Consider the following 25302-nt stretch of genomic DNA (forward strand, 5'->3'; position numbering starts at 1 on the left):
GACCTTAAAGCTCTGACCTTACCTCCCCAATCCTTTCCACTCCCTCTGAGCTCCAACGGTACTGGCATACTCAAACATGGCAAGTAGCTTCCCCATGACCTTTGCACTTGCTGTTTCTCTGCCTAGAATGTTCTTCCCTGAGATAAACCAATATTTCCTTCAACTTTCTGCTCACCTTATCAGAGAAGTCCCTGGCCCTCCTGTGTAAAAAGGGAAGCCGCTCACTATGCTGCTGCATGAAGACAGGACTTGGGTGTTTTATTCTCCACCTTACCCACAGCAACTAGAACACAGATTGGCACAGGGTTGGTGCTTTTAAAGAACTTGTTGAATACAGAAATGACATCATTTTAGAGACCTCATGACATCGTGTTCCCTAACAACAGGTCACATGGTTGCTGGCTATGGCTGGAGGATGTCCCACTGGAATTGTCCTACTTCAGCCAGAACAGCTAATAATAATCTGGGTGTCATGATGAGTATCGGAAATACATCCAGAAACCTTATCCTGCCCTGGTACCCAACCCTGGAGGGCCTGCACCTGGAGTATTACCTGCAGGTTTAGCTGTTACAGCTCAAGAAGATCCAAACAAAACCAAGTACAAGGGCCCAGGAAATAGGACTTCCAGAACAAAGAGTGGGATACTTCAGCTTGGAGTGACAAAAGGTGAGAGAACATCATCAAGTCTAGGAAATTAAAATGTGAACTTGAACATCAAATCAAAGACTCAAAAAAAGAGGAGGGAAACTCTCTAAAACATGGAAGGTAGGATGGTGTGGTGGAAATTCACATGGGCAATGACTTGGGCACACTTGAGTTTAAACCTAAGGTCTGGCTGTGCGATCTTGGACATGAACTACTATGGGCTAGTACTTGTATGTACAATTATGATAAAGGCGCCTGTGTCACAAGTACCACCGTGGAGAGAATGCACATACAAGGCACACAGCAAATGCTTATTCCAGTCCTGTGATAAGGAAAATACTGGGGAAAATAAAAGGAAGACCTAAAGCAGAAGGCAAGCTTAGGTAGGTTTTGTTATAGGATGGAAAGGAACAAGTGAAGTGACAGAGGTAGCACATTTATATTATCCTACATTCATTCTGCACTTCACAATCATCAACCTCTTTTCACCGACTTAATCTCCTTGGACATCACAAACTATCTTATAAGGTAAGAAAGATAGATGGTATTATTAAACCCATTTGCAGATGAGAAATGGAGGATGGGATTTTGTTTTAAGTCCTCTTAATACTTGTTCAGTGATCATTCTCCCACTCCACAGGGTCTCTTCATAGAATTTAAGTTACTTCTCAAAAGAGCACTAAGCTTAGGAGGAACTCGGTGAAGATACCTGAGGACTTGATCTGTAAGTGGTGTTACCAAACTCAATCCTCACACCTCATAAAATATTATAAAATATATTCAACTGGGTGGGACCTGGATCTTATTCTCAAACAAGTTTCTCAGCCCCACTGTGTGCTGTCCTTAACTGGGCAAGAACGCAGCCCATCGGTGAGGTGTGCCCACAGAGATTGTTCCTCCTGCCTCTGGGTTTGGAGGGTATGTTGTTATGCATTTCCAAGGGTGGAGGGCAGGCTTGGGATGCCCAGGTCTTCAGTCACAATAATGCCAGTTACCAAAAACAGCAAAACCAAATTTATAACATGTTTCCACAGCCTCAAATACCCACCATTTGTCCCATGACCTTCTGTCTTTAAACAAATGCCAAACAAGGAGATTCAATTATTCAGTCAGTCTAATAAGGAATCAGTTTATACTGAAACACAATGGTGGGTTTATATAATTGTACACTATAGGTCACACTGAAAACTTCATGCAAGCTTGTAGCCACAGTCAAGAATGATTCCTACCTTTATAGTGAAACTAATACCTAGGCAATTGATCCTCAAAGGAGAAAAAGCCAATCACACCACATCAATTTGGGGAATGAAAAGCAATGGAAAAACAACATTCATTCCTCCATTCAATAAATATTTATTGTGCTCTTTTGAAGTGACAGGAGATATACAAGGTATTGAGAATAGAAAATGTAAAAGAAACAGTCCTTGGTCTCAGGAGTTCAGGAGTTTGTGGGCAGACAGACACTGAGCAGTGTGAGCCATTTATAATATAATGCAATAAATATTATGATGGAAAAAATTACAAGGTTCAATGGGACTTTACACTGCATAATTCTTAAGTGTTGCTAAGATATGTCACCTCAGCAATCAGGGTGACCAAAGGGTCCCAGCTATCGTGGGACTTTCTTGGTTTTACCACTCATAGTCCCATATCCTAGGAAATCTTCTAGTCCCAGGCAAACAGGGATGGTTGGTCATCTTACCTGTGATGCTAAACCAAAAAAAACATTATTTTTCTCTCTTACAAGACCAAGTTCATTCCCAGAGGCCAGTGGGATCAGAACGACCTCATTAGACAGAAGGCTCAGCAGTTGATGGGAAAGTTGATGATGTTTCAAGGCTCTGCCAGATACAAATGAGAGTCAGCCTGAGCCATAGTTAAGAGAGCTCAGGGTCTATGAACATGCATGGTTTCCCTGGCCCTTGACTAGAATCTTGGGCCAGCTATTTAACCTTTAAGAGCATTTACTGGTTCATCTGTAAAACTGTCATAAATATGGTGTTAGTCAGGATAAGCCAGGTTATGCTGCTAAATCTTAGCGGCTTATAACCACAAGAGTTTATTTGCACTGCAGGTCAGCAGGGGCTGCGCTGCTCACCTCCTCATTCAGGAGTCACGTGGATGGAGCTGCCACCACCTCAACTGTTGCCTGTCTCCAGATCAGAGGGAAAGAGAAACATCCTTCCTGCCTCAGAAAATGTTTTCTTACCATCCACCAACAATCCCTAAACCAACTCCAGGGGATGACTTTAGGCCTTTCTGTTGCAGCAGCATGGAACCGGGCCTGTTCTGACGAGAGAGGTGGCCCGGCGGTGCAGATGTGGCCCGCAGAGGAAGGAGAGTAGTGAAGAGTGTTTGGTGCCAGTTTATGGGGTGATGTGAATGCCCTTGGACACCATCTCCTCAGATTACTCATTTAAACTCTTTGTTTAAAAACCAAAGTTAGTGTTGAGGTGAAGGCTAAGGTTTGGCTGCTGTTAAGATTCAGCATTCCTGGCTTGACCTTTACACAAACTTGTAAGTTTCTCACAGAGAAACACTTTTTCCACAGCCACAGACTGCAGTCCTGGTCCCACCCAGCTCTTCAGACAAATCACTAGCAGCCGGTCACAGGGCCAGAAAGCGTGGTTGGCACCACAGGGCCCCTTCCTGCTACTGAAAAAACAACTATCTGCATCAGTCTCATGTTTTTAAAATGGACGTTTTTAAGCCACTGTATCATTTGAACATACTTCCCAGGAGTTTCATAGCATTTTAACTCTATTCCCCTCCATTTGAGTCTCATTTTAAGTTTCCTGTTCTTGCTAAAAATAGTCATAAACAAATCCTGTGGTCTGTATCTCAAAAAGGGAAACATATGTGAAGTCCAGTTACCATCTTTTCTCTGAGAATGGATGAGCTCTGCTTCCTGGAGGGTAACATTCATTTGCAAGTTGCCCTTTGATAGGCAGTAAATGGCACATCTGAACTAATGGCTTCTCCTTTAGAAATCCTTAGAAAGGACTGGGTGGAGAGCCCTGACATCCAATCATAGAGTGAGGAGCAAGAAGTGTTTTCCACAAGGGATCACTCAACAGGGGTTTCAACATGGCTGAATTTTTGTATAACTGAAGTCATACATTAAGTTCTGATGAGCATGTGCATAACACATTGCCTATGTGGCTGGGACATCAAAAAAGCTTTCACCTTTTAGTTAAGTGAAGGAAGTATTTCCCTTAGTCTCCTGGGTGAATGGGTCCTTTTAAAAAAAAATTCATGTTAGTTTCATTGGGTTTAGGAGATTCCTATCATGATCTTGCTTGGAAATGAGCTGTCCTATGGGTGGGGGTGAGTTTTGTAGTGACTGATTTCCTCCTCTGCACAACATAGCAATTACTTAGCTGTGTTCTTATGTATTAGAGCACATTCTCTAGAGCTCAATTTAGTTAGTTTCACTCCTGATGACACTGGGAATGAAATTTCAGTATATAACCTCATGAGGACCCCTAGACAGGAAATTGTCCAACAGCCAAACTCCTGTGAGACAGCAAGAGACCAGCTTGCATCTGAAGGTGAAGATGTTGGATGGTGGGAGCCTGGAAACAAGCAGAGGAAATGATTCCTGGGGTTAGAGGGAGACTCTCCCAGGCAGCACACAGCCCAGGAAATAATTGCCTTTCCTACCAAAGTCCTTAGAGGTCTAGTAGGTCCCTCCTTTGTTCATAACCAAAAGGCCTTCACAGACTCACAGGCAGTGAGAATTCTAGGAGATACATTTTATGGACAGCATTCTCAGAATGCACTCTGAGTACAATGGACTGCAGAGCCACATTGCCTGCATTGCATGGAACTGTGCGGAAGGAATTAATATGCCCAACATGGGTGCTTCAAATCCCTAAGGTCCATGAAGGGGTTGAGGGAATCAGAAACTATACCCAAGATTCAAAAAAAATTTCATTCCCTTACTTATTGATTCCTTCAGTGAGTGTTTATTATGTACAAGATGCTCTGCTAGGCCCTGGGAATTAACCAGCAAATGTGAGAGCCCTGGTCCCTGATAGAACGAAGCTGAAGCTCATGTTCCACTGGAGTTGCCCAGCGTTATACAACTGCTTTCAAAGTTAATTATTTAATTAAAATTGTGGCACATGTTGCAAAGAGAAATAAAATATATTAGGAGAGCACATAAAAGGGGACACCACCTGATCTGAGGACATGTTGTAGCAATTAAGAGCCACCAAAGGATGAATTATAGTCAAGTAGGCAAAGAGGTGAAAGAAGAACACTACAGACAGAGAACAGGAAGTGCAAAGGCCCTCAGGTGAAGAGGAGAATGGCCCTCTCAAGGGACTGAGGCCACAGGTGGCTGAAGCACAGATGATGAAAGGTGAGAGGAGGACAAGGCTTTGAAAGATGTCAAGGTTTTGAGGCTTGAGCTGGAGGAGGGGAAATGATTCACTGTTAAGTTACGCAAGTAACATAAATTATTGTTTTACTTGTAACCCAACAGTTAAGTCAAACAAATCACATAATACAAAATAATATGAAAAATTCCATGAGAGGCTCCTTTCTTCATCAACCCTCCACCCCAATCTCATGTTAGAGGTAACCACTATGAACAGTTTTGTGTGTGGGTTTTCAAATTTACTGCTATAAATATCTTTTAAGGAGAGTTGTTTTGCATTGTACTTATGTAAATTAAATTATACAATGCATATTATTGTGAAATTTTTCTTTTCACTTAGTAGTATTGAAGGGACCCCACCCATAAGATGGTGAAATTCCTGCTTCTCTTCCGGGTCCTCGATTCCCGCCGGCGCCATCTGAACCCCGATCACCCCTTGCCCCCCTAATCCCAGCACCTAGCCAATAGCCACCAGCCCCGTAGAAGTAATACCACAATCACCCCATGCCCCTTCCTATATAACCCAGCACCTTTCCCTAATAAAGCGGAATTCTCCGGTGAATTGCTGCTGTGTGTCGCTCCTTTCCTTTCAAGTATGACTTAGAAAGTTTTCAATACTTGGATCTACCTCATTCTCTTATTTAACTATTCTTCTATTAGTGGATCTTTTTTTAAGGTTACAAGTAGTATTGAAGAAGAATTCCAGAAATGTGGTATTCTAAGCCAGCATTGAAGCCACCCTCTCACACTCTAAACAACAGAAATTTTCTATTAACTATGACCAAAGAAATGTTTTAAATACAAAGCTAAGCTCAAAAGTAGGAGAGGAAAATCCACAGATGCCAGAAAGGAAAAGAGCTTGAATCTGTGAGGATGGAATCCCTAAGCATTCAGATGACACAAGAAGTTAATCAGTAGAAATGGCATCCAAACAAAGAAAGCAAATCCAGAATGGGGGGTATCAATCTTGGATAGAGGCCTGAAGTTTTCCTGCAAACAGGAGCAATTGAGACCTCAGTACTGCAGAAGGGTGTGAGAACTGAGAACTGAGCTCCTACAAGAAACTGGGCTGTCAAATGGCCATCAGTAAGAAAGGATCAGAAATATGTAGTCCACAAACCCAGCATAGTCATGAGTAAGCTTACCGTAACCCAGGACCACTCTTAGAAGAAAAAATATTTCCTTATGGAGTTGAAACTTCAAACCTGCACCGTATTTAGGTGTACGGAAACCCCAAGGTAAGAAATTAGCATGAAAACCTTGCACAGAAAACTATAAAACATTACTAAAAAAGTAAAAAAGAGATCTACATAAATAGAAGACTGTTCAAGTACTGGAAAACTATATTGTGAAGATGTTAGTTTTCCTCAGATTGATCTCTAGACTGTGCAGTTCCAATTCAAAATCCCGAAAGCTTTTTTTTATGTGGAAATTAACAAGTCAATTCTAAAATATATGGAAAAGGAAAGAGCTAGAAGTAGCCAAAACACTCCTGAAGAAGAACAAGATGGGAAGACTTATTCCACCAGACATCACAACATTAAAGCAGTACAATATTGGCATAAGGATAGCAAATTGACCAATGGAAGAGAATAGAGAGTCCAGAAATAGATTTATGGACATATGATCAAGACAACACCGCAGAGCCATGAAGAAAAAGCAGCCTTTTCAATGAATGGTTCTAGTCAATTGGACACCCGTATGTAGGAAAATCAAATAAAGCTTGACCTAACACCCACCATAACCAAACATCATTTCCAGGTGAATTATAGATCTAAATGTGAGAGATAAAACAATGAAAAGTCTAGGATTTAACACATAGGAGAATATCTGTATGACTTTAAGGCAGGAAAGAAGGAAGAAAAGAACAAAAGAAATATGGAAAGGAGAAAAGGAGATAGAGACCTAATATGGAGCCAAAACAAAAGCAAAACCAAAAGTACAACACCTCTCTCTGTTGGGCGATAACCACAACTCAGAAGATTACACAACTCCAAAAACAGAAAACAAAAAGACAATACCCTAAAGACGAGCTCTCAGTAAAGTTAACAAATCACACACAGAAACAAATGCTTAGTTGGAATTGCATTAAATGCACAGATTACCTTAGAGATAGTTGACATCTTTAGTAAATAGATAACTTATGTATTTACTATGTGCCTGGGCCCTGGCCTGAGGGTTCTAGCAGATAATTTTATTTAATCAGATCATTTCACTTAATTCTCATACTTGATACCTGAGTTAACTTAATATTCTTACTTTCATTTTACGAACAAGGAAGCTAAACCCTAGAAAAGTGAAGAAACTTCCCTAAGGAATTGGTAGAAATGGCATCCAAACTTGTACAGTCCAACCTCGGGCTCTTAATTGCATTCAACTTTCTGGGCAGGAACATAAGGTATATTTTCATAAATTCAGGTGTTATTTTTCTATCCTTCAATAACAGTTTAGAAACTTTTTTAAAATATGGATTTACATATTTTCATTAAGTTTGTTTCTAAGTGTTTTATAGTTTTTGATGTTATTGTGAATAAGATTCTTTTTTTCCATTGTATTTTCTCATTGGTTACTGCTGGTGATTGGGAGATGTATTGATTTCTTAAAACCTTGTATCCGCCTGCTAAGCAGTCTTCTAAGTTTTTCAGTTGATTCTTTTAGATATTTCAGGTAGTCAAGGTGAGATACGTGAATAATGACAGCTCCCTTTCTTTTTTTTCCCTGACTACCTCATTTGCCAATGTGTGGGTATTTTATAGCATAGGGAAAATTCATAATGTAGTACTGGTGGCAGGAGGGGGAATGGAGCCTTCAGCATATTCCAGGGACAAAGAACTCGGTTGTGAGCACAGGGTTATGAAACAGCATGACAGCTTCCAGAGATTGGAAGTAGTTTGACATGACTGGAAGGGAGGGTGCAAATGAGCAAAGCCAAAAATGATAATTGGAAAGGGAAGACAGAAGATCTTGTAGGATGACAAGCCATTAAAAGACGTTAAACAGGATGTAGCATGATAAATTTACAGTTTAGAAAAACCACCAATGTCAGCAATGTGGAGGACTGAGGAAGGCAGCGCTGAAGCAGAGGAGAAAGGCCTGGAGACCACAGCAATGGTGCAAACACATGGTGAGCCATCCACGGAGTGAAAGGGAAAGAATGTGAATCTGTGAGGATGGAATCCCTACACGTGCAGCCTCCTTCCAGTTGTGATCTTGAACCAGTTACTCAATCTCCCCCAGCTTCAAGTCTTTGAATCTGTAAAATTAGGATAATGGCACTAACCCAGCCTGGCTCTGGAGTTTAATTAAGATAAAGTGTGAAGCACACTATAAAAAGTAGTAGCATTTGATTATTGAGCTAGACTTTGGCAGTAAGAATGAAGTTAAGGTCACAGATTCTAGAATTGCTTAGATATCCATCAAATCACCATGCCAGAACTTTCACTCCCTCTTCTGAGTTATCAAAGAAGACAAATCTTGTAGTCTAAGTTATTGAGGAAGATAAAGCTGAGTATTAGCACCCTTTCAGCCATACCCCAAGTTCAGCCTCTCCTGTGTTTTTTGCTTTCTCTTCTCCCTGCCCACACCCCACCTCTAAAACTGCTGTGGGTGCTGGATTTACAGCATGACACAGCTGAACTATGTGGCTCAAAACTTAGTATGCCAACTCAACAGCAACAAAGAACACAAACAACCCAATTCAAAAATGGGCAAAAGACTTCAATAGACATTGCTCATTTCTCCAGAGAAGATATACAGATGGTCAACAAGCACATAAAGAGATGCGTATCATATAAATCAAAACCACAATGAGACACCATTTCATACCCATTAGGATGGCTGTAATCAAAACATAATAATAATAATACCAAATGTTGGCAAGGATGTGGAGAATGGACCTCTCTTACATTGCTGGGAGGAATGGAAAATCGTTCAGCCACTCTAGAGAACAGTTTGGTGGCTCCTCAAGAGGTTAAATATAGAATTATCATATGACCCAGTAATTCTACTCCTAGGTATATACTCAAAAGAATCGAGAGCAGATGTTCAAACAAGTATAGGTACACACATAGTATAGTCTGAGGGTTTACATCCCCCCAAACTGCATGTTGGAATCCTAATGTTTGATGTGATGATGTCAGAAAGTGGGGCCTTTAGAAGGTGATTAGGTCATGAGGATGAAGCTCTCATGAATGGGATCAGTGTTTTTATAAGAGAGACCCCATAGAGATTCCTAGCCCCTTCCACCATGTGAGGATACAACAAGTAGTCTGTGACCCAATAAAAGGCCCTCACCCAACCATGCTGGCTCCATGGTCTTGGGCTTCCAGCTCCATAATGAAAGCGATAAACTTCTGTTGTGCACAAGCCACCCAGTCGATGGTATTTTGTTACAGCTGCTCAAATGGACTAAGGCAATGCATGTTCATAGAAGCACTATTCCCAAGAGCTAAAAGGCAGAACAGCCCAAATGTCTATTAATGGATGAATGATAAACAAAATGGGTATATATGTTTAATGGAATATTATTCAGCCATAAAAAGAAATGAAGTACTGATAAGTGGTACAACATGGATGAATCCCAAATCATTATGCTAAGTGGAAGGAGCTGAACACAAAAGATTATATATTGTATGATTCCATTTATAACAAATATCCAGAACAGGTAAATCCAGAAAGACAGAACAAAGGTAGTTACCATGGGCAGGAAGCAGGGAGAAGGAGGAACAATTACTTAATCGGTGTGGGGTTCCCTTTTGCAGTGATGAAGACATTGTGGAACTAAATAGAAGTGATGGCGGCACAGCATTGTGAATATACTAAATGTCACTGCAATGTTCATTTAAAAATGGTTAATTTTATGTTAATTTCACCTCAAATACATAAATAAACTATATATTTTTTAATTGCTATAAAGCCTCTTCACAGAAAGTGGATGTGATTAGCTGCTAGAGTTCACAGACACCTGCTTCAAGACACCATCGAATAAAAAGTAGTTTGCATCAAACCACTATGGTACCCGACCAGTCAGAGCACTTACTATTGGTTAATAACACGAATAGCGCCAGTTAGGGCAGCGTGATCTCCTACTGATGCCATTAGCTTTAACTGGTTGAAAACTGCATCAGAGCCCTGATTTTTCTTCTCCAGGGTCTTGTCTTCCCGCAGTCCCTGTGAACATTCTCAGCCTTGGGCTGGCTCCAGGGGCCTTTTGGAGGTAATTTCTCTCCCTCTGAGTTCTGAATTTTCTTTGATTTATGTCTCTTTAAAAGTCCTCTTGTATTGTTACATGAAATTAATATGTCTTTTTATGTCTGTCCATCAGCTCGGTGAGGGTAGGAGTCGCGCCGCTTCGCCTTGCTGCTCTACCCAGCACCCAGCACGGCAAAGACCTGTAGGGGTTTGGATGCCCGCCTCAGCGAACCCAGATTTCCTCGTCTGCTATTTTGCCTGCTTCTGAGTATAACAGCACTTGAACAAAAAAGTCAGATAGTTTTCTAGATTTGCCATTTTAACTTTAAATTATCCTGTGTGCGTAGGAAAGGAGATTGACTTGAAACTAGCCAAGGCTTCCCTCATAGTGCCTTCACCTCCCCTGCCAAAATACCACTGGCCCCCTCCCCCTAACTAATAAACCCACAGCCTTCTAAACTCTCCCACCAGCAGCTCCCCCGTCGTGCTCGTTCAGTGCTGCCCGAAGGTAAAAATTCTAGGATATTATTTAACGTAGTTAGAAAAGCCAAATAACGCTTTCATTTGTTCCTTTCTGTTCAAAATTCAAATTGCTTAATTCGTTGCATTAAAAAAAAGAGCATGCACAACCATCTCGCATCACTCTTTTTCTTGTATTCAAGGTGACTCACTTCTGTCCAGTTATTGACTGCCCGGGAAATGTTGCCAGCGCTGGAAGCTGAGATTGGACTGTTTTATTGTTCTACATAAACAAGCCTTAATCTGGCTTTAAGGCGCAAACAAAGACTCTACAGGTAATAATTACAGACAAGTGGTGTTCCAAAAGAAAAAGAAGTTTTGACACTGTTAAAATCACCATGCGTGGGTGCCTCCTGTGTCAAGCACAGTATGTGGGAAGAATACCAATTTACTAGTCAGAGAGTTTTGGGGTTTGAATCTCAGCCCTGCCACTTACTATGTGATCTGGAGCAAGTTATTGAACATCTCTGAACATCAGCTTATTAATCTTAAAAAATGGAAATAGCAGTAACCTCATTGGGCTGTTGTTGATTTAAATACGTTATTGTATTTGAAGACTGTCTGACACACATTAGGTTCTCCATTAATAGCATAATTCTAAGCAGGAATCATCGGGGTGAAATTTCATTTATCTCTTGTTTACACAAACACATATACACACAAACATACAAGCATCTCACCCGATTTTCAGTCTTCCTTAATAATAAAACTGTTGAAAGAGGAAAGTAAGACAAAACTGTATAATGTACTATAGCCATGAAAACATTCTTCATGCATATGAATTCTGTTAGGCCAGACAGGTCTGCATTGGCTTTACCCAGACTTACCAAATGTTACCCAATTTTTGCTGCTGCTTTCTTTGTCATGGTCTTTATTTCCACAAATACATCCTTGTTTCCACAACATACATGGATCCCCATGGGAAACTAAACCTGATGTAATAAAAAATTGTGTCAAGGAGTATAATTTTTAAGACACTGATTCTTGGGAGGTCCAGAAATGATTTTCATAATAAAATGCATTTTAATTTAAAAACTATTTAGAGCCTGCCTACTACATTCAAGGCACAGAAGAGATTCAGAGATAAATACAATGCAGGCTATGCCTTCAAGCAGCTTATAGCCTGGTATCATACCAATGTGGTCTGGTCAGTGGGTCTCACAGAAGTAGCTCAGACCGAATTAGTTGGAAACAACACAGGTAATTTTCTAGAGTCTGGATAAATAGTCTTGCTCTAAAAAATAATAATAAGCACAAAAAAAGGCTTTTTGAATTATCTCTTGTGGCTGACTCTGTTATTTGTATCCACCAGGTAATTATTCAAGTATCCTTTTCTATATAGATGGTACCATTATATATGAGACCATAGCAGAGAAGAGCTGGCAAGATTATCTGCACAATGAGGTGTTTCTTATTTTGTACCAAACACGATGACATTTAAGCAACTCAAGGGAAATAAATTTTTACAATGTGCTGGATATTCTGTGCTAAGAATTTTTATGTGGTGCATTAGGTAAATTCCACATAAAATAATTTCCCTAAGAAACAAAATGTTCACGAAGATAACCTTGCTGATTTTTTTTTTCATTGCAAAAGGTTAATCCATAATTTGACCTTATAAACAATTCCAGCACATAAGAAGCCAGATACTTGCAAGTCAGTGTTGTTCTCTGGTATGCAAAGCCGTCAGGGGAGGAGAGGGGATGGTACATCATTTCCACTCCTCCACTAGGTAACTATTTATAGTCCAGCATCTAATGAAAACCCTAGAGACTTGGAAAAGTTAATGTGCCTTTTGGTGTCTTATTTATACCCAAGGAATAAGTCAGGATCAAATCTAAGTTATATACACATGCTTCACACACACACAAACACACACAGCTTACACACTTGTCCCATTCAATGTGAAAGCTGCAGGTATAGTCTATATTCTTTTGGCTCTCACATCGCACAGCTGAAGATTGAAGACATTGCAGAATATTGAAGTTCTACTAGAAATGCCTTTAGGAAAATGATGGACTCAATTTTAGAGATAATACCAGTCCACACACATAAAAAAAAATCGCAGCATTCCTTTCCTTAAAAATGTAATGAAATCCAAAGGTTAGGAAGTGAATCTGGTAGAATGGGAAATGAAGTCTGAAATAAGTTTAAATGTCAGTTATACAGAGGTTCGCTGACTTAATGATGGTTTTAGTTAATGATTTTTTGACTTTACAATGGTGCAAAAGCATTCTGCGTTCAACAGAAATCATAATTTGGATGTTTTCCTGGACTGGCAGGCTGTGCTATAGGATCCTCTTTCCTGGTGCCAGGCAGTGGCAGCGAGCCGCAGCTCCTGGTCAGCCCTGCAGCCATGAGGGTAAACAACCAATTCACTGACAACCATTCTGCACCCCTGCAACTGTTCTGTTTCTGCTTTCAGCCCAGTAGTCAATAAATTACATGCAATAGCCAACCCTTGATTATAAAATAGGCTTTGCATAAGATGATTTTGCCCAACAGTAGCTAATGTAAGTGTTCTAAGCACTTTGAAGGTACACTGGGTGAAGATATTACATTCAGCCCACTAGGTGCATCAAATGCATTGTGCACTTTGGATGTTTTCAACTCACAATGGATGTTTCAGGACACAATCCCATCATAAGTCAAGAGAAATCTGTACATATTATGTTATTAAACTGATAAGGTAAGTATTATTGACACGAGTGTGTATTCTAATTTACAGGTCCTTTTTATTTTCTAGGTGTCCACTTGGACTTCACCTCCTTCAAGAGGACTCTCCTGACTTTTCTTAGACCAGGTGAGGTGCCTTTTCATGTGTTCTTTATCTTAGCCCTAGTCAAGTAAGGCTGGCAAGAATTCTGTGAGATGGGTGTGGCTCTGATCACCATTTTATGGTAAGAAAAGTGAATCTGGAGAAATTGAGTAATGTACATCACCAAGATCACAAAGCTGAACCAGGAACCAAATTCCTACCGAATGATTCCCAACTCCGTGCTCAGGCTGCAGGTCATGAAGAAAATGTTCAGCAGGCTTTTCTTCTACTTACTCTGAGATGATTGCATCTACTAAATAAACATCAGGAAAGTAGCAAGATGAGAAATTATTTGCTGACTTTGGGCAATAAACATAGAGCATCAGGATAATTATGATAAGAATGTACTGAGCATTAGTGTGTGCCAAGCACCCAGCTACGTGCTTACTTCATTCCCTCATTTCTTTCTCACGACATCCTCTAAAATACAAATGATGATTATTCCCCTCCATCTATTTTCACATTTTACAGCTAAAGTAACTGAGGCTTAAAGCAGTTAATAATTGACCCGGGGTCACACCACTAGAACGTGGCTGACTCTTTACCCAGGCTTCCAACTCTGAGTCCACTTGCTTAACTGCCACTTCAAGTGTCTCCCCACCAGACCCTTTTCCTTAGATATTTATTTAAGGGTAGGAAGTGTAGGCTACTCCCAGGTGAGGGCTGCACTGAATCATCTTAATAACTGTTGAATTCTGCCTTTTTTCTTAACACATATAGACATATACTAAGAATTTTTTTCAGCCCTGGGTTGAAATTCTGGGCAGCCACTGGTCGGCTGTGTTCACATAAAGGAACCTCCAAAACTCAGTTTCCCCATTTGACAAAAAGATCTGATAGGATCCATCCAGCAGGGTGTTTGCACCTAAAGTGAAATCATGTAATAGAAACCTCCTAACATAGAACCTAGTAGACAGAAGTCACTCAGTAAGTATCAGATCATCTCCTTCCCCTGATTTCTAGCTTTGAATATAGGTATCAATGAAACTCACCTTAGGTAACAGAAAACCCTTCATTCATTCAACCTGAAAGTTCATTGATCTTTCTTGAATCTCTCCAGTTAAGGAGAATTTAAGATGACAGCTTCCTAAAATTCTTCTTTTTTTAAAATTCTGTATCTGGATGGCAACAGCCCCTTGAACATTTTTTTTCTGCATTTCTTTGTAAAAGTGCACAAATTTATCTATACTTTAAACATAGTAACTCTGATGATAAATATACTGTTTAATTCTGCAATCATCTATTAAGTGCCTCCCATGCTAAGAACCATTCCTACCCCCAAAAAGCTCATAGATTGTAAATAAACACAAGAGGAGCCAAGACACCATCTGATAGTAGCGCCATAACAGAGGCATGTATCAAGTTCCATGGGAGCAATTAATCCTGCTGGAGGTGTTGGGGACTAGTTCACAGCAGAGGTGACATTTGAGTTCAAACACAAAGAATGAGTCAGCTTCTCAAGATTGAGCAACATCAGAGACAAATTTCAAGGAATAGTTGTTCAAACTATGACCACAAGAACATCACATCAGAGAAAATTCTCCCCATTTGCTTGGTCCAGATTATCAAAGACAAAACCATCGTGATGACTTTCAGAGTTAATCTGCTAAAGCCATTTGATGATGATTTTTCAAAGCAAAATGTGTGATATTTATCCCAAAGCCATCATTGTGTAGCACTTAGGATTCTGAACAACTCGAGTTTCCCCTTTGAGGGCTCATACATAATGAATGTGTGTTACATTAAAGATTATTGAAGATCGTGAGCCTTCTTTTTTTCCATATTTAAGATTGGGAGCTTTTAAAATATTGATGCATTTTTACAAGTTACTTGACTTGAATTTTACAGTAAACTGTAGGAAAGAAAATGTCAACACTGGACAAATTGTACATGAGCTCTCTTTTCTTAAAAAAAGAAAAACTTTCTTAAAATGGGCAATATTTTGAGATGAATTAGTCTACAGAACTCATCCTGGATCTCAAAGTATAAGCATCTCATGAGTGCAGAAACTAAACAGAAACAGAGACTTGAGGAAATGTTCCAAGAATTAACTATTTTTGCTTTATTCTATGTGTAACCTATGTTTCCCTACTTTTTGTCTCTAATCATCCTTCCAATGAGCATATCTCATATGCTGACAAATGAACCTATTCACCATTCACACAGCACCTGCTGCTCTCTTTTTCCATTGTCTCTGTCTTTTCATTGTAGTCAGGTCCAATGGCACTGTCATCTCCTGCCACAGCTGATGCCACAGAGCCAATGTCAAGATGACAGGGCTATTTGAGGTTGCATTGCACAATGGGGAAGAAAGTCTCTTTTCCTTTCTTGACTTAGTCTCTTTCAGAGATACAGAACCAAGGTAAATCCTTGGGCCACAGAGATGGAGAATATTGTCAGTAGAGCCTCATAACAAAACCTGAAGGAAGCTAATATCAATTTTTATTTGGTTACAGACAAAGAAAGGAAGGAAGGAATGAAAGCAGGGAGGTTGGTCCTATTAAAGCTGTAACATTCCCCAAGTGAAAGTTTGCTTAAAAATATTCCATCTCTGTAATTACTATGCCTAGATCACTCACGATTTCAAATATTTTGTTCAATTCCCTTAGAACTGGTAACAGCTAAAACTGATATCACATTTTACAAAGCCTTTTCCAGATACATTCCTTCATTCTGTTTTTAAGCATCCTGTGAAATAAATATTATTGTGATCTCCATTTTTTCAGAAGAGAAAATCAAGCAGTCCCTATCACCCATTCCCACCACCCACTTCCACTGCTCAACTTTCCTAACCCTTCAAACTACACTTAAGACATCATTTTCCTCAGGAAGACTTCCCTGGCATCCTTGGCCCAGATGGGCAACAGCTATTCTCTGTTCTGGTACAGCAGAGCACCAGTGGACCAGAAGGAGCTCAGGGTGGCCTGAGGCCCCCCGACCAATCATTTCAAGCTTTAAACTGTTCTATTCATTCTCCCCAGTGTGTTATAAGTAATACTGTTTTCCATGTGTGCCTGGATGTGAAAAATACTAAGAAGCACTGTCATGAGGTCTGACTAGGAGCATAGTTTGGGAAGCACTTAGTAGCTATGTGAGCTTGGGCAGTGAGCTGACCCACACAGGTATTAGTTTCTGCATTCAGAAGCTGGAGGTAACAATAGTGAGTGCTTGTAGAGCACTTACTACCATATAGGTTACCTGTTTGCTTTTCACAGCAGGATAAGTAGGTACTATTGTTCTTCTGATCATACAGAGAGGAAACAGAGGCACAGAAACATAAAGGTCGCATGGATAACAAGTTGTTTGTACTTCACATCAACAGCGTAAGTGTCATGATTCAAACCCAAGCCCATGTCCGTTTGCAACACCTCACCACACTGGGGTCGCACCTGAACCCACCTCACAGAGTTACTAGAGGATTAAATCTTATAAATTTATGTGTAAATGGTGCTCTTGCTGTCTCAGAATTATACCTGAAGACCGAAACCCCCAAGTACTGCTGCCCTGCTGGGTTTACTGGGGTCTGCCTGAGAGGTACCAGTTTCAAGAACTGGGCTTGCCACCCACTATCCTGCCCACCTCCACACTAGCTCCACCATCCCTACCACCAGAAAGGGCCTTGCAGACCTGCCTCTGTGTAATCAGAGCAGACGAATGCTGTGGGGGGACAGATGTTGTGGTTGTACCACTGGGGGAGGGGATATTGCTTTGGTAGCCCCTTTCTTAGAAAGATGGATTCTGCACTTGACAATCCCAAGAACTGCCTGGCCAGAGAGGACAGCTGGGATCGGGAGCTACATCTTGCCGCAACTAGCACTGCGTGCTGGGCGAAGAGACACTTGTATCACAGTACTATGACTTGATGCCACCCCAGGGGTAACGGAGTCACCTGGAGAAGATGGCTAAATCTTGCAAGAGGTCACCAGTGCTGAGAGAAACTGCACTGGACTCAGTCCCCTATGGATGAGGCATGTCGAAGCCCCCTCATGGCCTCACCTATGGAATATGGGAGCTATGATGCCTCTGCCACGGAACTGTCATGAAAACTGAATGAGATAACGTGAGATTCTCTCTGCAGTGTGGGCCCAAGGTCAATGTTAGCTCCCTCGCCACACTGCTGCTACTCAGTGTTTAAAGCCTAGATAAATACCTCAAGGGTGGGAAGAGAGGGGTAGCTTTTCATAATGTCAGATTCTACCTAAAAAGAAAAGTCTGTGTTTGCAGTTCTATCTCCCTGGATTACCGGGCAGATTCTGAAATGTATTAACCTTTTTAGTCATTTGTGAGCACCAGCGTGAGTACTTTTTTGAATAATCAAAAAACCTTCCCATTCTGGCAGACAAATAAAAAGAATGCAGGTGTTCAGGATTAAAAAAGCATTACCCCTGCCACTGACTTTCTGGGGAGGATGTCAAGTATTTTCTCTTTCATAATATGTACCATTTCTAAAGTTGAGAAACAGGAAGAGAAATGAACAGAGATGATAAGAGGACATCAGGAAAAATGGGGAGATGGGTGGCAACATGGGAAGTGAAATAGCAGTGAGAAGATTGAGGAGAATCCTATTTTTAACCAGTTATGGTCTTCTTTCCTCCCCTTAAAAATAAATCTTCTTCCTGCCCACAGTGAACTGAGCAAATAATATCTGTGGTTCCATAACACCATTTGTGAACTATTTGGAGGCACTGATATTGTGTATCTTTTGGGCAAGGCTGGGCAGGCCTTTTAACTCTAGATAGGCAACCACCAAATTTTCCCTAAAAGTGTTTCTAAGAAAAATGTCCACATCCACATTATCATTTTTCAAATTATTCTTAGCTTGGGGTTGACTATTTCCCTGAAGTAAAGCTGAGATCATTTCTAGTTGCTAATAATATGGAGAGTGTGCGTGTTGAGTGTGTTCTCTATGCTAAGCTCTTGACATTCATGGTACCCTTTTGAGGTTTAAGAAATCGAGCCTCAGGAAGCTAGGTAACTGGATCAGGCTACAGAGTCATATGTGGAATTAGTATTCAGACCCAAGTCTGCTCCCAAACCCTGTCCTATTATCCCCTTTAGAAACTTTCAGCCACCGCCACTCTGCCGTCCAGGCTGAGCTCCGACACTGAGGAACAAAGCCAGCCTGTGGGAAAGACAAGAAGGAAGATAGAGTGCCAGTAACAGAGTGGAGAGTTGTACTGCAGACAAGCCCTTCAAACCTCATACACAAGCCCATGGTGCACCAGAGGCCATTCTGAGACTCAAGGACTACTCTGGGAAGGCTTCTGTAATTTCAGAGTTTGATAATATGAAATTAGACCCAGAATCCTCAAACAAACCCACTGCAAAACTACAATACCCCTGGAAATGAGCACTTCCATTAGATTTGAGGCCATTATGTATCCATCTCTCTGTGAGGAAAATAGATGCTTTTATGCCGGAACAAATACAAAACATCGGTACAATTTCATCCCGTACAATTTCCTAAACTCCTTTTATCCATTTTCCCAATTTTGTCAGATACCTGAAACTCAAATAAAGCTCTTCTCTTAGCCCAGTTTCTTGTTCACCTTAACTCTGCAACAAAATTATTCTTAGGTCGTATTATCACCCTGTTTCTTTGACAGAGCTTGGGTTTCATTATTTCAACATGGGGTCAGAAATTGCACCAAAACAAAATCATTTCAGAAACAATATTGTTACTTTCCCTATAATATAGTGATTGAATCTTTATACTGTTTTTGCTCAAGATGTGAGTGTACACGTTATTAGGGTGCATTAAAGGATTACAAATCTACAGCAAACAATAGCCTCTGGTACTCAGGTAATGAAAAATGTCTCTAGAGATCATAAACAATAGGTACTTACAATAGGTTGAGATTAAACCACCGAAATTTGAGGTAAATATAACCCCAAGCTTATGTGAATGACCACTGCATACACCACAGTTAGGAAAATTATCATATTTTTTAAGCACAATAAAATGTTTTTAACCCATGGAACAGTATAAAAATTTCTCAGTTAAACATACTGTGTTTATTGGTATGTGTACAGTTACCATTCACAAACCCTGTCTAAGACACCATTGGGGTACTGGGGCAAATAATAAATACATGAGTCACTCACTTCAAGAATTCAATGTTTACGGGAGGCAAGAAGTGTGTTTATGTGCTATAATGAAAGATGTGATGAGTTCTAAAATGTAAGGTACAAAACATTACAGGAGTTCAGAGCCAGGTGAGATCATCTCTGCATGAGAGGATCAGAAGGTGATCAGCAGACCGTTCCTGACCAATGAAGTGCGCAAGAAAAGATAGCACCTGTTCTGGAAACAGTCTCCTTTGAAATTAAGATATCAGTGGGAAATATAGCAGTAATGTTAACCTGGGATAGAGTCATGGAGAGCAAATGCCAGGCTCAAAGATTTGGAGATTGTTCAGGTGGAGAAATACAGATTCACTAGGTTTTACCAATATTTTGTACTTTACCTATTTTTTCCTATTTTATGTCTCTTTTTTTAGGCAGCCTTATTGGCGTATAGTTGGCATACACTTAACTGCATATGTTCAAAGAGTGAAATCTGGTAAGTTTTGATATATGTACACACCTAAGAAACCACTACCACAATCAAAATAATGACCATGTCGACCTCGTGCCCTTGGGTATTTTTGCTCCCTCCTGCCCCCCCAGGCAACTGCTGATCTGCTTCCAGCCATCCTAGATCCATTTCCACTTTGATGTAAATGGAATCATATAGTATGAACTCTCTAGTCTGACTTCTTTCACACAGCACAGTTTTCTGAGATTCATCCACATTTTTGGGTGTAGTCTGTTCCTTTTTACAAATGAGTGGAATTCCATCGTGCGGATATAACACAATTTGCTTCTTCATTCACCTTTTTGATGAACATTTGCTTTGCTTCTGGTTTGGGGCTACTACAAATAAAGCTGCTATGAATATTCATATACACATTTTTGTATGGTCATACATGTCTTCATTTCTGTCCGGTTAATACCTAGCCATGAGGTGGCTGGGCCACATAGTAGGTTTCTGCTCTACTTTTTAAATAACTGCTAAATTATTGCCATGTGGTTTGGCACTTTACATTCCCACCAGCAGTACAGGAGAATCCCCATTGTTCCACATCCTTGTGGATACTTGGCACAGTCTCGGCTTTTAGTTTGGGATCTGATAGGTGTATAGTCATATGTTAGTGTGGTTTTAATTTGTATTTCCCCCATGACTAATGACTTCATGTTTTTATTTGCCACTTGTATAGCTTCTTTGATGAAGCATCTCTTTAAATCTTTTGCCCATTTTCAAATTATTATTATCATTAAGATTTTAAACTTCATTATACATTCTGGATATAAGCCCTTTATCAGATATATGATGTGTAAATATTTTCTTCCACTTTTTGGCTTGTCTTTCAAAGAGAAGTTCTTAATTTTGACGAAGTCTAATATATACCCATTTTTCTTATGGACTGTGCTTTTAATATTACATCTAAGAAATCTTGGCCGAATTCAAGGTCATAAGATTTGCTCTATGTTTTCTTCCTGTTTGATAGTTTTACATTTAGGTCGATGATACATTTTGAGTTAATTTTTTTGTATATGGTGCAAGTTATGGACTGCAGTTTTTTGTTTTTATGGGCTTTTTTTTTTGCAGATGAATATGAAATTGTTTCAGCTTCGTTTGTTGAAAAAAAATACCCTTTTTAACTGAATTCTTTTTATATCCTTGTCAAAAATCAATTGACTATGTCTGTTTCTGGACTCTATTCTATTCCATTGATTCATCTACCTTGATGCCAATACTACACTGTCTTGATTACTGTGGTGTTATAATAAGCCTTGTAGTATAGTCATACAGTATAAATCTACCAAGTTTGTTCTCTTATTTCAAATTGTTTAAGCTATTCAAGATCCTTCACATTTCCATATAAATTTTAGAAACACTGATCAACTTCTGCCAAAAAAAAAAAAAACTTGCTAGGATTTTCTTTGGGATTGTGTTGAATCTATGTATTAATTTAGGGAGACCACTATCTTAACCATATTGAGTCTTGCAATCTGTGAACGCAATTTTATCTTTCTCTTTTGGTCTTCCCCAATTTCTGTCCATAAAGATTTGTAGTTTTCCATGTACGGGTTTTTCACATCTTTTCTCAAATTAATTCCCAAATGTTTCATATTTTTATGTTGTTTTAAATGATTTTATTTCAAGGTCTGATTGTTCATGGCTAGTTTATTGAAATACAACTGATTTTTGTATATGATCTTTTATCTACGATCTTGCTAAAGACTCTTATTAGTTCTAAGAGCTCTTGGAGATTGCATAGGATTTTCTACATAAATAGTCATGTTATCTGCAAATAAAGAGGGTTTTACTTCTTTCTATCTGTTTGCCTTTGTATCTTTTTTCTTCCTTCATTACAAGAAAATTGTGACTCCAAACTCCCAGAGTCCCCCCAAAAAGCTGAGTCCCCCCAAAGAGCAGCATGACTCACTGCTACTACCACTGTACAAGAATTTCCTGAGCGCAAGTGGAGATGGCTCTCCTTCAGTGTAGACTAGTAGAAACCCCAGGTCAGTTCCGTACTGGACTCTTAAACCAGCCATTCCATGATTTCGATCTCTAGCACATGTATACACACAGCACTTGTTTTTAAAGCTTCCCCACCAAGCTCAGTCCACCCAGGAACCACCCCCCCAATCCCAGTGTAATTAGCGTATGTGTGTAAAGCACACAGCCCTGGTCACCACTACAGGTTCTCCTTTCCTTTATGGTGTGTTCGTCCTCAAAAGCACTTGACATTTCTGCCAAATAAGCTCAGTTATGTCTCATTTTAATCCATCTAAGATTATTTTTCTAATAATCTTAAACTTCAAAGGGAAAGTGTCATACTTATAGCCACTACTTCCTAGAAAGCTCTTTGTACCTTACACAAATATACCTTTTTTTTTGGCAACTCCCATAAGAGCGATATTTGTCAACATAAAATAAAAATTCTGTTACACATTTTCCTCTAAACAGTGGTATCTATTGGCCTTACATCTGCCTAGAAAGGAGGCATTCTAGAAATACTTCTCAGGTAAAAGGATAGCTGCCCCCAAGGAACTTTATAAATTCTAACACTAGGAATAGAACTTACTGACAACTTTGAAATAACAATTTTTCCTAACTTTAGAAAACTATTACAGCTTAGTTTCACTGGGCACCCGTCTAAAGAAGTTTTTCCAAAGGTAAGAAGAATACTTTAGGAAGACGAATATGCAAGTAATTTAAAGACTAAATTAGAGTTGGATAGTCACAAAGATCAGTTTCAACACTTTTATAATAATCCAATTCATATATAATAAAGATGTGACCTAGAGATAATGGCAATACTGGAAAGAAAAGGATGATTTTTTAATAGAACAATTAATTAAATAAGACTTGGGGAGTGAATTGTGGAGAACAAGGGAGAAAAGGAAATCAAAGATGGTTAAATAGTTAAGAAAATGGTAACATACCTTAGAAGAAAATGGTCAGGACACAGGCAAATATGATGTGGGGCAAGTATGGGTAGAAAGGTAATCAGATTACCTTTGAGTTGACGTGTTGAGTCTGGTTCAAATGTTGAAAGGCAGTAAGAATTATTGAAAGGGAGTTGAGTGGTGATGAGGAAACCTAAATTCTGTAGCACTGCCACTAACTCACTGTAAGTCAGTGACAGACATTGTTGGACTCCATCCAACATTCATTTCCAACTGCACATTCTTCCTTTCTAATTTAAAGAAAATCAGATTTAGTTTCCACATCTCCTCAACTTGGAAGTACCATGTGCTTCAGAAAAGACTCAATGCAGCCTCAGAGAGTAAATTCTGATTGGTCTAAGCCAGTCAGGTGTCCCATTCCCAGGGCATGTCACAAGTCAGGCCTGTGAGGCATAAAAGAAAGTCAGCTGTGTGCTTCTGGGTAGTGAATACTCACTCTTAAGAAGAGCCGTGCTGGGAGAGACTCCTTTCAGTAGTCATTCTCAGGTCTGAATGGAGCACTAGGAACTGTGCAACCATCTAATCACCAGGAGCTGGCTCATGCACAGGCCAACATGCTGGGGACAGCAGAGACAGCAGAGAGAGAAACTGGGCCCTTGGTCTTATCATTGGACTGCTACATTAACTGGCCCTGGCATGCCAGACTCTTGTACTTCTTGTTATGGAAGATCACACATTTAAACCAATTACACTGGGATTTCTCTTCTTTGAGGCTAAAACCATCCTTACTGACCCAGCAGCCATGGCCCAGATCAATTCAATCTCCAGACCATTTCCTTCATTGTAAATTCAGAGTGGTCTAAGAACTCCTTCAGCTCTAAACACCCATGGTTTTATTATTCCAGGGAGAAACAGATGTTGAAAAGGAAGAATGAACATCTAAAGAAAGGTGAAAACAAAAATTCAGATATATGAGTCATCTGGGTAGTGTGAGACTTACAGTCTTGGAGGTAAATGAGATTGCCAAGTGAATCTTACTGATTGCTATATACATGTTAACAATCACGCCTCGCTTTATCCTCCCAACATTCTGCAAAGTTGGCCACATTGCCATTTTCTCTGCATAAACCAAAACACCAATAAATGTCAAGAAGAGTCTGAGCAATGTCCCAGACTGTAAGAAATTCTCAAAATTTCAACAGTATCACACATTTCAGGCAGGTCAAAAAGAATGAATACTAAGAAAAGGTCAAATGCCTTGATGAGGAGGAGGTTCTCAATGTTTTCAAAATAAGAGTTTTTGGAAAATCATAAGGGTGAGACAAGGGAGCAGAGTGGAAGATGTTAGGAAAAGGAAGTGAAGACCACTTTTAGCAGAAGTACAGCCGTAAAAGAAAAGGGAAAGATGAAACACTACTTCAGTGAAGCAAGTGAAAATTATTTTGTTTCTAGTTTGTAAGGTAGAAATGACCCAAACATACTAGTGGCCAGAGGTAAAGGGGCCAGTGGAAGAGAACTGGAAGTTGCAGCAGAAAGAGGGCCTCACTGGTGGAGCAGGATCTGGAGGCCACAGGAGAAGATGTGTTCTGTGCCTTCCCCCGTTGTCCGCTCCCTGAGCTCCGGTTGAAGGGAGGACTCCGAGGGCTGATCAATGGCCAGACTAAGCTGATGTAATCACTGTTACAAGGTATTAATAATGAATGAACGTTATTTCTTTTATGCATTATTTTAATCGCCCTTTATAAAAGGACCTTTGGAAAAAGACCAACTTTCCGAAGTTTATTTTTTTAATGCATAATTAATATAGAAAAGTATCATGGTACAGTAAAACCCAGTATTTATCTCATTCTCCTAATAGAATGAGAAAAAAGATGAAGAATATCCTTAAAATAAATGGTTTAATACTGGGTCCCAAATTTCCCTGTGAAATTACCTAGGCCTATATTATATTGGAAAAAAATCAAATAAAATAATTGAAGCTATCATTTAGTATGAACTTACTATATGCCAGTGCCTGTGCTAAGCACTTCTTATACATTATCTTATTAATCCTTATAACACACTGTGAGATAGATGTTGTTAACTTTATTTTATGCTAAAGAAACTGAGAAGCTGTATCCCCAAGATCCACCTGCTATACTATTCTATATTGGTTTTCATAAATCAATTATTCATATATTCTAAGTGTTAACTATGTTCTAGGAAGTGCTAGGTACTTCTTAGTCTTATGGCAGCCAAAATAGATGTTAATTTTTATTATTCTTATTACAGATGCAAATCTAA

The 25302-nt window shown here is 39.7% G+C and overlaps 1 long non-coding RNA gene across 5 annotated transcripts in view; it reads right to left on the reverse strand.

Moving 5' to 3' along the window:
* Positions 1-25302, reverse strand: part of LOC118919488 (uncharacterized) — a 63498-nt gene that overhangs the window by 9603 nt on the left and 28593 nt on the right. For 4 of the 5 annotated variants that reach the window (XR_008992085.1, XR_008992083.1, XR_008992086.1 and 1 more), the window contains exons 6-7: positions 554-651; positions 176-283 (exon numbers count right to left, since the gene is read on the reverse strand). This is a non-coding gene — a long non-coding RNA (uncharacterized LOC118919488). The remainder of the gene's footprint in view (positions 1-175; positions 284-553; positions 652-25302) is intronic. The other variant, XR_008992084.1, reaches the window with a different exon arrangement.

This window comes from Manis pentadactyla, chromosome 10 (assembly GCF_030020395.1).
Source record: "Manis pentadactyla isolate mManPen7 chromosome 10, mManPen7.hap1, whole genome shotgun sequence".
Taxonomy (NCBI): Eukaryota; Metazoa; Chordata; class Mammalia; order Pholidota; family Manidae; genus Manis; species Manis pentadactyla.